Source organism: Vombatus ursinus, unplaced genomic scaffold (genome assembly GCF_900497805.2).
Source record: "Vombatus ursinus unplaced genomic scaffold, bare-nosed wombat genome assembly UNPS02014784.1, whole genome shotgun sequence".
NCBI lineage: Eukaryota > Metazoa > Chordata > Mammalia > Diprotodontia > Vombatidae > Vombatus > Vombatus ursinus.
Genome location: NW_020954562.1, coordinates 11671198 through 11685559, shown reverse-complemented (window position 1 = coordinate 11685559; position 14362 = coordinate 11671198). Strand labels below are relative to the sequence as shown.

The 14362-nt window shown below is 40.2% G+C and overlaps 1 pseudogene; it reads left to right on the top strand.

Annotated features, from left to right (window-relative positions):
* The window catches only part of LOC114046491, a 32239-nt pseudogene extending 19453 nt beyond the window's left edge, over window positions 1–12786 (top strand).
* Window positions 12787–14362: the final 1576 nt, after the last annotated feature.

The window sequence follows — 14362 nt, the reverse complement described above, 5'->3', positions numbered from 1 at the left end:
GGTCTGGTGGAGAGATGAGGGAACAAGCAGTGTCCACCTCCAACCACCAGTTAAAGCAGATAACAGCACTAATTGCCATATGGGAAAGTTACTGCCAAGAGATGAATTGAAAGCTGTTCTTTTAACAGATGATGCACCCTACCACTCCCCTTCTCCCCCCCAATGGGGAGGATCAAGAAACCACACGTCATTCTAAAACAAAACTCCTTTCAGTGCTAGACCACCTCATGACTGGAAGCAGTCATTTGGTCATTCCTAAGAGTCTCAAAAATGTATCACCCCGTTCATAGAATCTTTAATCTTTAGGTTTTAAGACAATTCTATTTTATATAGTGTAAATGTCTGTTTGGGTCATATTTTGTTTAGTTTTGACTGGACCTGGGACTTCATTGCTATGGGAAGTACAATCGAGATACTTTCTCTGCCAATGAAGATATGAAACTTAATGTTTTTTAGAATTGCCTGGAGTATTGTGAAGTTTAGTGATTTGCCCAAGGTCATAAAGGCAAGACTTAAAAACTTAGGTCTTTTTGATTCAAGATCAGTGTATTGGTTGGTTTTGCTGATCTTTTTTTCCCCCTAGCATTGAGACACCCTTTGGCTGAGCCCACAGGGACTGGGGCCCTTGCCTCTCCCCATCCTGTACCCAGGCATATGCTTTGGATGAGATTTAATCCTTAGAAGCTTCATCTCTGTTAAAAGGCGGTCTCCATTTTCTCATACTCATTTTCTTATTAAGCACCACAACCAAGCTCTCTAGGGAACAATTTTAATTATAGAAAATTATATTCTGATGTTTCTAGATCTCCCCAAAGGAGGAGTAACAGGTACTCAAAGCACAATAGGAAGGAACCAGGTTATGAAACAGGGAATTTATTCCTGCTACAAAGGAATGCTAAGCATAAAAGAATCACAGAATGCATTATAACAGAATGATCCGAACAGAATATAGTCACAATTTATAGCTACTTTTACCATCTTCTGGAAGCTAATATGTAAACTTTATCAAAATATAAAATAGTTTGCAGAACTGCTAATTAGGTATTTTACCTTTCATCTCACTTGGGCACTTACAACTCTCTTACTGCTCTTACAACTTACAACTCTCTTACTAAAACAGCAGGCTTGTACCAGTCCTCTTGTCAGTGGCCAACTTCTCCAAAACAGGGGTTGTCTTACACTTTTTGAATTCATATGAACACCTGCAAAACAAGATACTCATTCACTTAAGGAAAGAACACACACATAGTGAAGGCAGCCAGAGACACCATCCTAGGGAGGACATTTGATTATGGATGCATGCAAATCAAGGGGGACAGAGAGGGAAAAGTGCCCCTTCCCCCACAGGGCTCTCAGGATGCGTGGTAGAAATAGTTCACACACTTCTTGCCCAGAAAGGAAGATAGAAGGGTAGGGGCTGGTAGCTTACTTTTGCACATCTACTGAGTCATCAGCTCTTCCAGCTCAGCAGTCAATTAGGGGATTCTGTCATGGAAAAGAGCCAACCCTTTGAGATGATAATCTGAATCTTATTTGACTGGAAACAACCCTCCTACTCTCCAGCCCCAAGCTTCAACAGGTAACCTAGAACTAGGAATGGTGACTGAGCATGCTCCATAGGGAGAGGGGGGGACTTTCCTGCTACATTTTAAAATCTTTGTTACAAGTGATAGCTGACTGTTTAAGGGAGGGAACATAGTATATTCCAAAATGGATATAACATAAAACAAAATACATCAATACAACTCTTTTTTACTTTAACAAGATATTTATAAAGTGTTGCTTCCTGATCGATTTAATAAGCTTATAATGGATATTTTATAAACTGTCAGAGTTTTTTGAGGAGACTTTAGAAAGCATCTCCCAATTGGATGGTGTAGACATATCTATTGGTTGAGAAGACTAAATATGTCTAACCAAATCTCAGTTACTTGGGCTGGACCCAAGATGAGTTAGTTAGTTTGAAGCCTCTTTCACTTCTCTTGTGGAAAATGAGTTTCACTGATAGGAGCTGCCCCCAACAAGAAGTGAGGTGTGGCTAGGCAGTAGTTCACCTGAAAGAATATATGGCAGTTTGAGTAGCATGTCTTCTTAGTATAAGTCAACAATGTGGTAGAGTTGCCAAAAAAGATTACTATAATCACATGCTGTATTATGGGAAGCATAGAGAGTTCACTTTTGAAGAGGTGATAGTCCTACTATATTCTGGTCGTATCTCAAGTTTTGTTTTTGGATCTGAGTGCCAATTTTTAATAAAATCATTGATAAGCTGAAGAACATCTAGAGGAGGGAAGCCACCATGGTAAAGAGCCCCACAATCAGGTTGTCTGAGAATCAGTTTAGCTTTGGAAGAGAAGACTTGGAGGTAGAGTGGCAGTAAATGATGGAGGTGTTCCAGTTGTATAGTTATCATATCCAAGAGAGATTGGACTTGTTCTTTTTGGCCCTGGAGGGCAGAACTAGGGCTGGTAGGTGGAAGTTACAAAACAAAGACTTGATATAATGAAAAACTTTCCAACAGTCAGAACTAATGAAAAGTAGAACATACTGACTTCGGACCTAGTGGGTTCCCCTTCACTAGAGGTGTGACAGGACCAAGCTCTATCCACTCCCTTCCTCTCCCCAACTCACAACAGGTATTAGTTTTACCTCAAAGCAGAGACAAAGCTGTCCTGAGACCTGATTGGATTCTACCCCCCAGATACAGATTTTGGTCACCTAAGACCATAAAAGTCCCGAATGGAATTCAGGCTCCTCTGACTTGGTGGATATCTAAAGACTAAATAAGGTTAACTCTATCCAGCAGCAGCTCTTCTTACTCTTCATCAATCAGGAATGACCCTGACCCCGTAGCACCCACATCAAAGGAACCCACAGTTGGTATTGATCTTGGCACCACTTATTCCTGTGTGGGAGTCTTCTAACACAGGAAAGTAGAGATCAATGTCAAATACCAAAGAATCAGGGAATCCGTGTTGCCTTCACCAACACAGAACATTTAGACAGTGATGCAAAGAATCAAGTTGCAGTGAACCTCATCGACATTTACAATCTTTGATGCCAAATATCTGATTGGTTGCAGACTAGATAATACAGTTGTATAGCCACACCTGAAGCATTGGCCTCTTGTGATGAATGACTTAGGCAGGCCTAAGGTCTAAGTGGAGTATGGAGGGGAAACCAAAAGCTTCTATCCAGAAGTCTCTTCTATGGTCTTGACCAATATGAAAGAAATTGTCATAGCTTACCTTGGGAAGACTATTACAAATGCTGTGGTCACAGTACCAGCCTACCTCAATGATCCCCAACATTAGACCATCATAGATGCTGGAACCATCTCAGTGTGTGCCAGATCATCAGTAAGCCAACTGCTGCTGCTGTTGCTTGTGGCATGGACCAAAAGGTTGGTGCTAAGAGAAATGTGTTGACCCTTGATTTTGGAGGTGGCATTTTTAATGTCTCCATTCTTACCATTGCAGATGGCATCTTTCAAGTCATGTCCACACCTGGGGGCATCTACTTGAGTGGGGAGAACTTTGACAATTCCACAATCAGCTATTTCATTGCTGAGTACAAGCAAAAGCAAAAGAAGGACTTTGGTGAGAACAAGAGGGCCATCTGCCAAAGTGCCATATACCACTTTTGGTATTTGGTAAAATACCAAAGCCTACCCTCTCTTCTAGTAACCCAGGCCAGTATTGAGACTGACTCCTGTGAAGGACTTCTATACATCTATTACCCACACACTTTGCAAAGAGCTGAATGCTGACTTTTTGTGGCACACTAGACTCCATAGGTCCTAAGTGATGCCAAACTAGATGAGTCATAGATTCATGACATCATCTTGGTGGGTAGATGACACATATCTCTAAGATCGAGAAACTTCCATGGAGTGGCAAATTTCAGCTGCAAGGAACTAAACAAGGATATCAATTCTGTCATGGCTGTTGTTTAAGGTCCAGGTTGTCATCTTGTTTAGGAAATAAATCTGGGAATGTTCAGGATTTGCTGCTTTTGGATGTCATTCTATGTTTCCTTGGTATTGAAACTGCTAGTGGAGTTATGACAATTCTGATCAAATGTAATACCACCATTCCTACCAAGCAGACATTTACCACCTACTCAGAAAACCAGCTTGGTATGCTAATTTAGGTGAGGACACAAGGATGAAGGATAACAACCTGCTTGGCAAGTTTGAGCTCATAGGAATTTCCCCTGTCCCTAAGGGTGTTCCTCAGATTGAAGTAACCTTTGCAATTTATTTAAATGGCATCCTTAGTGTATCTACTGTAGAGAAGAACACAGGCAAAGAGAATAAAATCACCATCACCAATGACAAAGGTTGCTTGGTCCAGGAAGCTACGAATTATAAGATAAATATGAGAAGAGAGAGACAAGGTTTCTTCCAAGAACTCACTTGAATCTTGTGCTTTCAACATGAAGGCTACAGTGGAGGATGAGAAATTCCAAGGCAAAACTGTTGATGAAGACAAAAATGATCCTTGACAAATGTAACAAACCAAACTACTGAGAAGGAAGAATTGTGAGCATCGACAAAAAAGAACTGGAGAAGGTTTGCAATGTGGTTTTTACTAAGGTGTACCAGAGTGCAGGAGACACTGGGTGGATTCCCAAGTGATGAAGCAGCCTCATTCAGACAGAGGTGCTTCTCCTGGACTTCTCGTTGAAGAGGTTGACTAAACACACCCAAAGAAAGAGCATTCCGCACAGCCTTTCAAAAATTGAAGGATGCAAATTTGTAGCCAAAACAGTGGCAATTCAAAAGTAACATTTCAGCTACTGTGTAAATATGAGCATTCTGAATACTTGAATGTTTGCAGAGGGAGAGAAGTGAACGTTGTACTTTATCAGAATTGTAAACAAGTGGAAATATAATTCTTGTTCTAGAGAATAAAATCTATTTTAAAATGGCATCATAAAAGAAAGATGACATGAGTCATCATACCCTGCCCTGATTACCAGGCACATTTCCATATGGAAACTGGAGGAAGGAGGTGGGGTAAGGGGAGAGTCTATAGTAGGTAAGTGCTGCTGTATCCTTGTTGCATATCCTTGTCTTGGCAGGGCTAAGTAATCTCCCTGAGGCATTTGAACTCAGGTCCTCCTGACTCCAGGGCCAGTGCTCTAGCCACTGCACTACCTTGCTGCCCCTACCAGTAATTATTACTGAAAGTGATCACCTTAAAGATTAATGGTCCAGTTAGTGGACCAGGACTCAGATGCTAGTCCCCTCTTCCACTCCTCTCCCCTTTAAAAGTTAAAATATCCAGGAAAAGTGAAAAAGGAGTGAATAAATTAATAAAATTGTAAAACTATACAGCTGGTCAGAACTGCCAGGATCATATTTGCTCAACTGTCTCATAATACAACTGAAGAAAACAAAGTACATTCACCATGTACATTCACCACCATGCCTCAGGTGCCTTCTCCCTCTGCCTCTTCTTCCATTGGTGTGTTCTTCCCATAACCTCCATTTTGAGGAAGCACTCAAACTAGCTATCCTTCAAAGCCTGGACTTTGCTATCATGCCCCCATAAGGTTGCCCCACACACCCCTACTTTTCATATTCCTTTTATATACTACTCTCCCAATAGACTGTAAGCTCCTTGAGGGCAGGGACAGTCTTTTTGCTTTTATTTGTATCCCCAGCACTTAGCATAGTGCCTGTCATATGGTTAAGTGCTTATTAATTACTTCTAGACTTGACTTGACATTTAATGATGTGCTCAAGACCACAAAATTAGTCAGTTGCTGAGCTTGTCTTAAGTTTTATGATTTCCCAGTCCAGAGCTTTTTCTACCACATTGTGATTTTTCTCTCTTCTTATTTCACCTCTTCTATGACCGCCATTATGCTATTTGTTATAGAATAGGACACATTAGATGATTTAGCCTACATAAGCTCAAGATGTGAGAGGGGTCTTTATCTCAGCTCCCACTCTCACTGGTAAATCAGCTTCCCAGATTGAGAAAACATCCTTAGGGTTTACCCTTGTTGTTGTTGTTGTTGTTTGTCCTTGGCAAAAAAAGACCATGACATCAGGGAGGTGATGCCATGACTTGCAAGTGAATTGCATTCAAGTGAGGGAGGGCTGTGCAAAGTGACCAGCCTAACTTTCTCCTCTGGAGCCATCTGGTCCAGTGGAAAGATATAGATCAAGATGACTGGATGCACAGGGAGACCTTAGTCTTTTTAAGCCAAAATTCAGTCTCAGTTTGACAACACCCATTTAGTGATTAAGGCTAGGAAAGAAATGAGGCAGAGAATGGCCTCTTTACCTTGTCAAAAAAAAAAATCAATCTGGGAGAGGAAGACCCTCAGGGTTTCTGGCCAAAACAGAAACAATCGCTATTTACATTCACTCGGAGACAATCAAACGCCAAAACAATTACCAAGTGGGGCTTGGCCTGGGACGTATTGTTGACCAATCAATGAGAGCTGGAGTGATTAAGGTGTGGTCCTTAAGGAAAAAAAAGGATTCAAGGATCAAAATTTACATTCCTTGGGGCAGAGCACCCACAGGTAAGGTTATGATACACTATGTGGACAGAGAGAAAGGAAAGAAAGAAAGAAGGAAAGAAAGAAGGAAGGAAGGAAGGAAGGAAGGAAGGAAGGAAGGAAGGAAGGAAGGAAGGAAGGAAGGAAGGGAATTGTGTTGCCCAACTGGCCAGTTCCAGTGGGGCAGCTCCTATTTCTACTCACAAAGGTTGTTGTTTGTCCTTTGTTTTTGCAGAGAACCTTGACATCAGGGAGGTGAGGCCATGACTTGCAAGTGAATTGAAGTGAGGGAGGGCTGTGTAAAGTCCTCAGCCTCACTTTCTCCTCAGGAGCTATCTGGGTCAAGTGGCAAGATATAGATCAGAATGACTAGAGATGGCTCTGGATGCAGTTGGGAGTCATTTTTATGATAATCAATAGGTTAGCCCCACCATTAATGGACAGTATATAACAATTGAGTAATTTTGTTAATTTTTTTCCTAGAGATATTTACTAGTTGTACAGCAGGAAATAATTCCTTTTAATTGAAGTGCTACGCATAGTACCAGCATGGACAGTGGATACTTCCGCAATAAACAAACAGGGACCTAAGTGCCTAAACTAATTGCTTTGAGACCAATCTTAGAACATTGTGCAGAATTACCAAATTATACTTTAAAATGTACATAAATAGAAATGCCTTCTCCCACACCCTTAGAACAATCACTGAATGCTTTCCCACAGAGCAGAATTTGCATAAAATACAAAAACACACTATAGTTCTGGCTCATTTAGACTTACATATAGTCTTTCATTGACTGAGAAAATCTATATAGATATAAAGAGACTGTTCAGAAGTAAATGTACAACCTTTGCACAAGAGATTCAAGATTAGTATATGATGGACAAATAATTTCAATGGAAATTTTTAAGGGATAAGCAAGGATTGTTTTTCTCCCCATAGGACTTCATCAGGGATGCAATGGTACTTTTGATAATCCAGAATAGAGAATTATTATAAACTGAGAAAAGCTTTTCATTTTAGTGTTGGAATAATTGATTTTTTTTCACACTTGTAGTGAATGAATGCTAGAGAAAGAAAATATCATGAGTATTTTCCAGATATAAGGTCAATTGCTATTTTAGTAAATGATGAATCAGGCAATCTCTAAGGACAAGTATAAATGGATATTTGCCTAAGGTAGTAAGTCTAAGGGAGCAGAAAATTATAATTTGCTAAACTATATATTTAGTCAGGTCAGAATAAAATATGTATTTTGTGAACCTTAGTTTCCTTGGCCTGACCTAAGGGATGAGTCATTACTTAAAAATTAAGGAAACCAAAATTCAAAAGAATTAAAATACTACTACATTTATCACCACATTTAGGATTAAAGGATAAACAACTCCTAAATGCTACATTGGTTAAGTAAGAACTTTTTTTAAACAAAAGCAACATTTGATTTTGTGTTTTTAAAAGAGCAAATGATACCTGCTATTAATGAGATATTGGCAATACTGTGTCTTCTGAATTATTGCTCTTTTTCTAATCACCCTGTTTGGTAGGGGGCTGCTGCTGTTGTGGTCACCATCGATTTTGAGCAATAAAACACTGCTCATTTTGTATCATTTTCAGAGCACATGCTGTTGGCCATGCAGGAAATGTTTACATGCTATCTGAGCACGTTCTGGCATGCCTGTATGAGGAGGAAACTGCATTCTGTTTTCTGTCTAGTGGAGTAACATAATGACCATCAGGTTTTATTAACGTATATGAAGTACTTTGTAAAGCTTAAAGTGCTACATAAAAGCTAACTATTATTTATTTCCACATATGCTGGATTAGAGAGACTTTTTAATTTTATTTTTTATTATAACATTCCCCGACAAACGGAAACATTTCAATATACAAAGAAGAAGAAAGAGAATTGTTTAGAAAACTTTAGTTTAAAGCAGGAGTAATCTAGAGTCTATGGACTTGTTTTTAAAAATATTTTGACAACTGTATTTCAGTATGATTAATTTTCTTTGTAATATTGTGTATTTTATTTTGTGAATTTAAATACATTATTCTGAGCAGAGGCTTCACCAGATTGTCAAAAGAGTCTATAACACATAAAAGGTTAAGAAATCCTGGTTTAAAGCAAGAGGTACTGGTTAAAATGCAAATACCACTGGGACAAACAATTTTAACCATTATTAGCTATTAATGTTTCAGTACAATTTTAGAAAACAGGGCTGTAAGCCGCGATATTTGGGGCTACAGGCCACATTTGGAAATACCTCATGGGACGGAAGCCTCAAGGCACCCCCTTCCTCCAATGACTTACTCTTTTATTGTTGTTCATTCTTCATTTTTGAAGAGGGCCAATGGCATTATAGATAATGTCTTGACTCGTGTATGAATTGGATTTAAGTGAGGCAGAGTTGCAAAGTACTCAGCCTCACTCTCTCTTCTTAAGTCGTTTAAGTCCAGTGGCAGGACAAATGTCAAGACAACCTGTGATGGCCCAGGATGCAGCATATGACCTTGGTGTCTTAGATGTGTGGCTCATAGCAGTCCACAGCACCTGCTTCAGCTGTCTTCATAGCCGTTGGAACAAATTAGTCTTGTCTGCCCATTCAGATAGGGAGAATCTTCACATGCTTGAGGTAGACAACTCCCTAACTCACCAGTAGGTTTCAGACCTGTCAGTTACTTTTAATCTGGCTTAGCCCATCTGCTGAGACAGCTTACTAGGATGTGGCCAGTGCGCATGCTACAGCTTCTTGGAGCCACAGGTGAGAATAGGGTGAAGGTAGGCACCAAAGGAGGATGAGCAGCCCTGAAAAGGGGCTTGGCAAGCCTTCACACAAGGCGTGCTAGTCCTTCCTGAACACCCCATATACCCCAACTTACTTTTTTATATGACCTATAAATATACATTTAGATATAGTACAACAATATTTTTTCTTCTTATTCTGATCTTGGCCAATAAACATTAACAGAAAAAGAAAGGATTCCATATGAAACTACAAATCTCTGTTATGTAGAGCTTGTTAAGTATATAAAAAATCAGGGCACCTAGATGGTGCAGTGGATAGAGCTCTGGCCTTGGAGGCAGGAGGACCTGAGTTCAAATCTGGCCTCAGACACCTGACATTTACTAGCTTTGTAACCCTGGGCAAATCACTTAACTCCGATTGCCTCACCTAAAAAGAAAAAAAAGTATATAAAAATCCATCATGTTAGCTTTAAAGCTTTTATTTCCATTCTCTTCTGTACATTGAAAAAAAAACACAACTGTTTCATTGGTCTTTTTTTTGTTGCATCATTATTACTAACTTCCCTCATCATCCTCAAATCCTGCTACATTCACCCCTCCTTCCTCTAACAAAAATGCATAATCAAACAAAGCAAGTCCACACATGAACCCATGATCAGAAATATTTGTTTCATTTTGCACCTCTGTTCCACCGTCTCTATCAAGAGTTGGGAAGTCTAATTCACATGGCTAGTTTTTAAAAGTTTTGAATGTAAATGAAATTTTTGTGGTAGCAAAACACTGAAAACTATGGATCCCTATCTACTGGGAAATGGCTGAATAAATTGTGATTTACTAATACAATGAAATATTGTTGTAGAGGGAAAAAAAGAAATGTTATAAGAAATAACATTCAGAAATATTCGGAAAAACATGGAAAGACTTATACGAAGTGATACAGAGAACCAAAAAAAATCTATATCTTGAATATGGTAATGTAAATGAAAACAACAATAAAAGACAGGTGGATTTGGATGATTTGCAATGAATAATCTCAGTTTGAGAGAATAGAGGATATAACATACATATCCCTTACTAGAGAAGTGGAGGATTCTGGGTAAGGAACATTTGTAAGTACATAAACTGCCAGACTTGTTCGCATTTATTTATTTATTTGTTTATTTACTTATTTATTTATTTTTCACTTGTTTGCTTTCTTGAATCGGTTTAAGTAGTTTGTTTTTGTTTTGGTGAAAAGGGCAACAGTAAACACTAGCTAGGTCCAAGGGACTGGGATGGAGGAGCATACTTCCCTTCCACCAACTGGCCCCTTTCAATTCTGGACCCAGGAACACAGGTTCTGGAGGAGCCTAACCACTAAAAGAAAGGTCAGGCTCTTTTTCTCTCATTCTTTGGCTCTTTATATCCAGAGCCTTAAGGGAAATTACTTGAAGCTTAGGATTTGGCTCATGGGAATCAAAGTTACTCAGACTGCAGCACAAATGAAGTGCAAGAGAGCTGTTAATTCCCTTTACCCAAAAGAAATAAATAACATACACACAAAACAGAACAACTTAAACAGTCACCAGCAGTAGCACGTTGTTGTTGTTCAGTTGTGTCCAACTCTTTGTAACTCCATGCATCATAGAATGTCAATGTTGTCTTTGGGGTTTTCTTGGCAAAGACATTGGAGTGGTTTGTCATTTCCTTTTCCATTGGATTAAATCAAGCGGAGGTTAAGTGACTGGCCCGGGTCACAGAGCTAGTGAGAGGCCACATATGAACTCGGGTCTTCCTGACTCCAGGCCCAGGGCTCTATCCACTGAGCCATCTAGCTGCCTCCAAGCACTGACATAACTCCTATTATATTCTTCTGATCAGATTCTTAAAACATCAAAGACACAATGCAGTTTGTGGAACTTTTGAATAGTTTTCTATTTCCTTTCAGTTCTATGCCGTGCAAACAATATCTTCCAATCCATGACTTCTGGACAGCCAGGCTAGGGCCCAGGTTTTTCCTCCTGTTGGAGGTCATCCTCTCCTCTAAGAAGCAATGGAATCAAAGCAGGAGACATCAGCTGCCCGCACCTATTAAGAAATCCAGGAACTCTGAAGGTTGCCTCCAATGTTGGACACATTCATTTCAGGATCCCTGCTCAGGTGCCTACAATCAGGCAAAGACGTATGAAACAGAAAAGGCAAGTCAAGGCCCCAAGCGCTCAAGCTTAGCTCACCTACTGAGCCCTCGCTTCAGCTGCCACATGGAAGTGGTGACCAAGAAGCCAGGATGGAGAAAGTCACTTTTCTAGGAGTCTCAGAATAATATCCCCTCTTGGAAACTTGAAGGAAAAGAGGGACATGGGCAAGTACTCCCTTTTTAAGGTCCACTGAGTCAGCAGCTCTTGCTGCTGATTTGTCCCACCCTCTTCTAGGGGACTTCCACATAAATATTGATCCTCCCTCCAGCACTATAACCTCACAGTTGCTCAACTCGCCCATTTCACCGGGCCTACTCTTCCACTACACCTCAGTCACACACACAAACATCTTCATTCACTTGATCTTGGCATCACCCACAAATATACCACATCCGTGTTCATGAACTCTGAAATTCCTTTATCTGATCACAGTCTTCTGTTGTTTCACCTCTATCTCTGCCTTCCAATACCAAACCTTGATTTTTGTCCATACCCTCACCTCCGATCTCTCAACCCCCCAGTTTTCTCCCAGGCAATCATTCCTGCACTGGCTACAATCACTTTTCCTCATCTTGACCTCTTGGTGAACCAGTTCAACTCTACCCTGGCCTCATCTCTTGAATCCTTTTGCCCCCTTATTACGTCACTGATCTTGCCTGCTAAGCCTCAGTTTTGGATGACTCCCAACATTCACTGCCTTTACTCCTATACACATGTTGCTGGAGAATGAAGCTGGAGAAAATCATGAAATCATGCTGAATGGAACTGCTATGAATTTGTGATACATAAGCTCAACTGAGTCTTCATTGTGGTGAGGCAATACTTTCACACCTTAATTGACTCACAGTTCTACATCACAGTAGCTTTTCAAAACCTTTTTTCGAAACCTCCTCAAACCTCCCACAATTCTCCTTTCCTCACCCTCTCAGAAGAGAAACTTGCTTCATGTTTTACTGAAGAAAAAAATAATGTAGGTCATTTGCTGAGAGGTCCCTCTTCTCTCTTCCTCTTCATCTTACATCCACTGGATGTCTTTTGCCACCTTCTCCTCCTTCACCCTTCTCACATGAAGATGCAGTCCTTCTCTTTGCCAAGATAAATCTCTTTACTTCCTCCTTGCCTCAGGTTTATGGACTAACAGAGGTAAAGTCACTTCCCCACCCTCACTCCCCACAAACTGAATGGGATTCATAATAATGGGCAGTCCCAATTTCTACAGATCTTTTCTTTTTGCAGCTTCAGTGGCTTCCTTCGAGCTGCCACTTCTCTTCTGTTCATGGAAGCTCTCCTCATGTCACCTTATTTTGTGGTTGACACCAGTTACGGTGTTAGCACCTCTCCTGTAATCACCGGTCACAGGCTGCTGTCTCAGAGAGAGTAGCAACAGGAAGATAGGAAGTGAATAGAGAATACCACAAAGTACATATGACACTCATTTATTCTCTTATCATTTCTATCTCCTTGAAATTCAGAGATCACAAGACCCCAGATGATGGGGGAGGCATCATTGGAAATTGCTTCAACAGTCTCTCTCTGTGTGTCTCTGTATAGTTATGTCTCAGTCTCCCTTCCACACCTTCCTCCTCCTTCTTTCCAGGCAAACAATTCAAGGAAATAAATGAAGCAAAGAGAGAGTCAAGCCACACATACAGCAGCCCTTCCTGGCACTCTGATATTGTCCCACAGATGTTCCAAATTCATTATCTTCTACTTGCTTCACCTACCCCTTGCAGCGGCAGTGTCCAAAGGGAGTCTCTCCAAAGCTGTGCACAAAAGCACCCCTTTATTTCCCAGTACAATAGCACCTGAAAAAAACAAAGTGGGCTGCTAACCACTTTTTTCTCCATTATTATAATGCACAAGCCTGGATCAAAGATTTTCCCCACCAGTCCATCTTTATCTTTTTAAAAACTTCACTAAATAAAGACGTAAATAAATACTTCTCTTCAAGGTTCCTACCAAGTGTCATCTCCTTCATGGAGTTTCCTCCGATTCCTGATGACTAGAAGCAATATCTCTCTTTAAAATTTCCTGTGTTCTTAATCACGTTCTAGTGGATAAGATAAATATCTACCACACACACACACATCCCTTCATGTATGTTAGGCTATTTCCTTCCTTGAAAAGCAAATACACTGGCCTTGATTGTCCTAAGGGGCTAAGGTTGAAGCCATATTGGAGTTGATAGGCAGCTTCCTGATCTTACAATCACCACCCAGCTTGCCAGAGGATTTTCCTCTCAAAATGAAGTAGGGTGGTTAATCCAATCTTAAGTACTGTCTCCTCACTGACTGTCATTTCTATGCTGTTGTTAAATAAGCCAGTTTCCTGTTGGATTAATTAAGAATGTCTCATTTTGTCTCAAAATCAAGCCCAAACTGCCAGGACACCAGCCTATGTCAGGCCTGGCCCACAACATGGCATCACAGTTATTTAAAGATACATGTCTCTTCTATAAGCTGTGTGAAGTCAGGAATTGTTTTTGTTTTTTATTTTTACATACCCAATGCCAGGAATAGTGTTTAATACATAGGTATTTAGTAAATGTTTGTTGAATTTAATTCAGAGGTTCCTCCATGCCTTATTCTTCCTACATGCTGACCTCCAGTAGTCCGTGAACATTCTACTTTGGCATCTCATTAAAATGTGTAGCACTTAACCTACGCCACTTACCTGTTATATGTCCTTTTCCTTCAAGGACATATATTTTTACTAGTCGACATAGGTAGTAATGAATTAACTAGATCAAATATAGTTGTCGTACTAACTGGTTAATATTTTACTCCATTCCAAATAACAGCATATCTTAACACAGGGTGGTATAGGTAGAAAGAACACTGGCCTGAGAATTAAGACCTTGGCTTTGCCACTCCTTAGTCACGTGACTTACACAAGCCATTTAACCTCTGCATCTTATTTGTG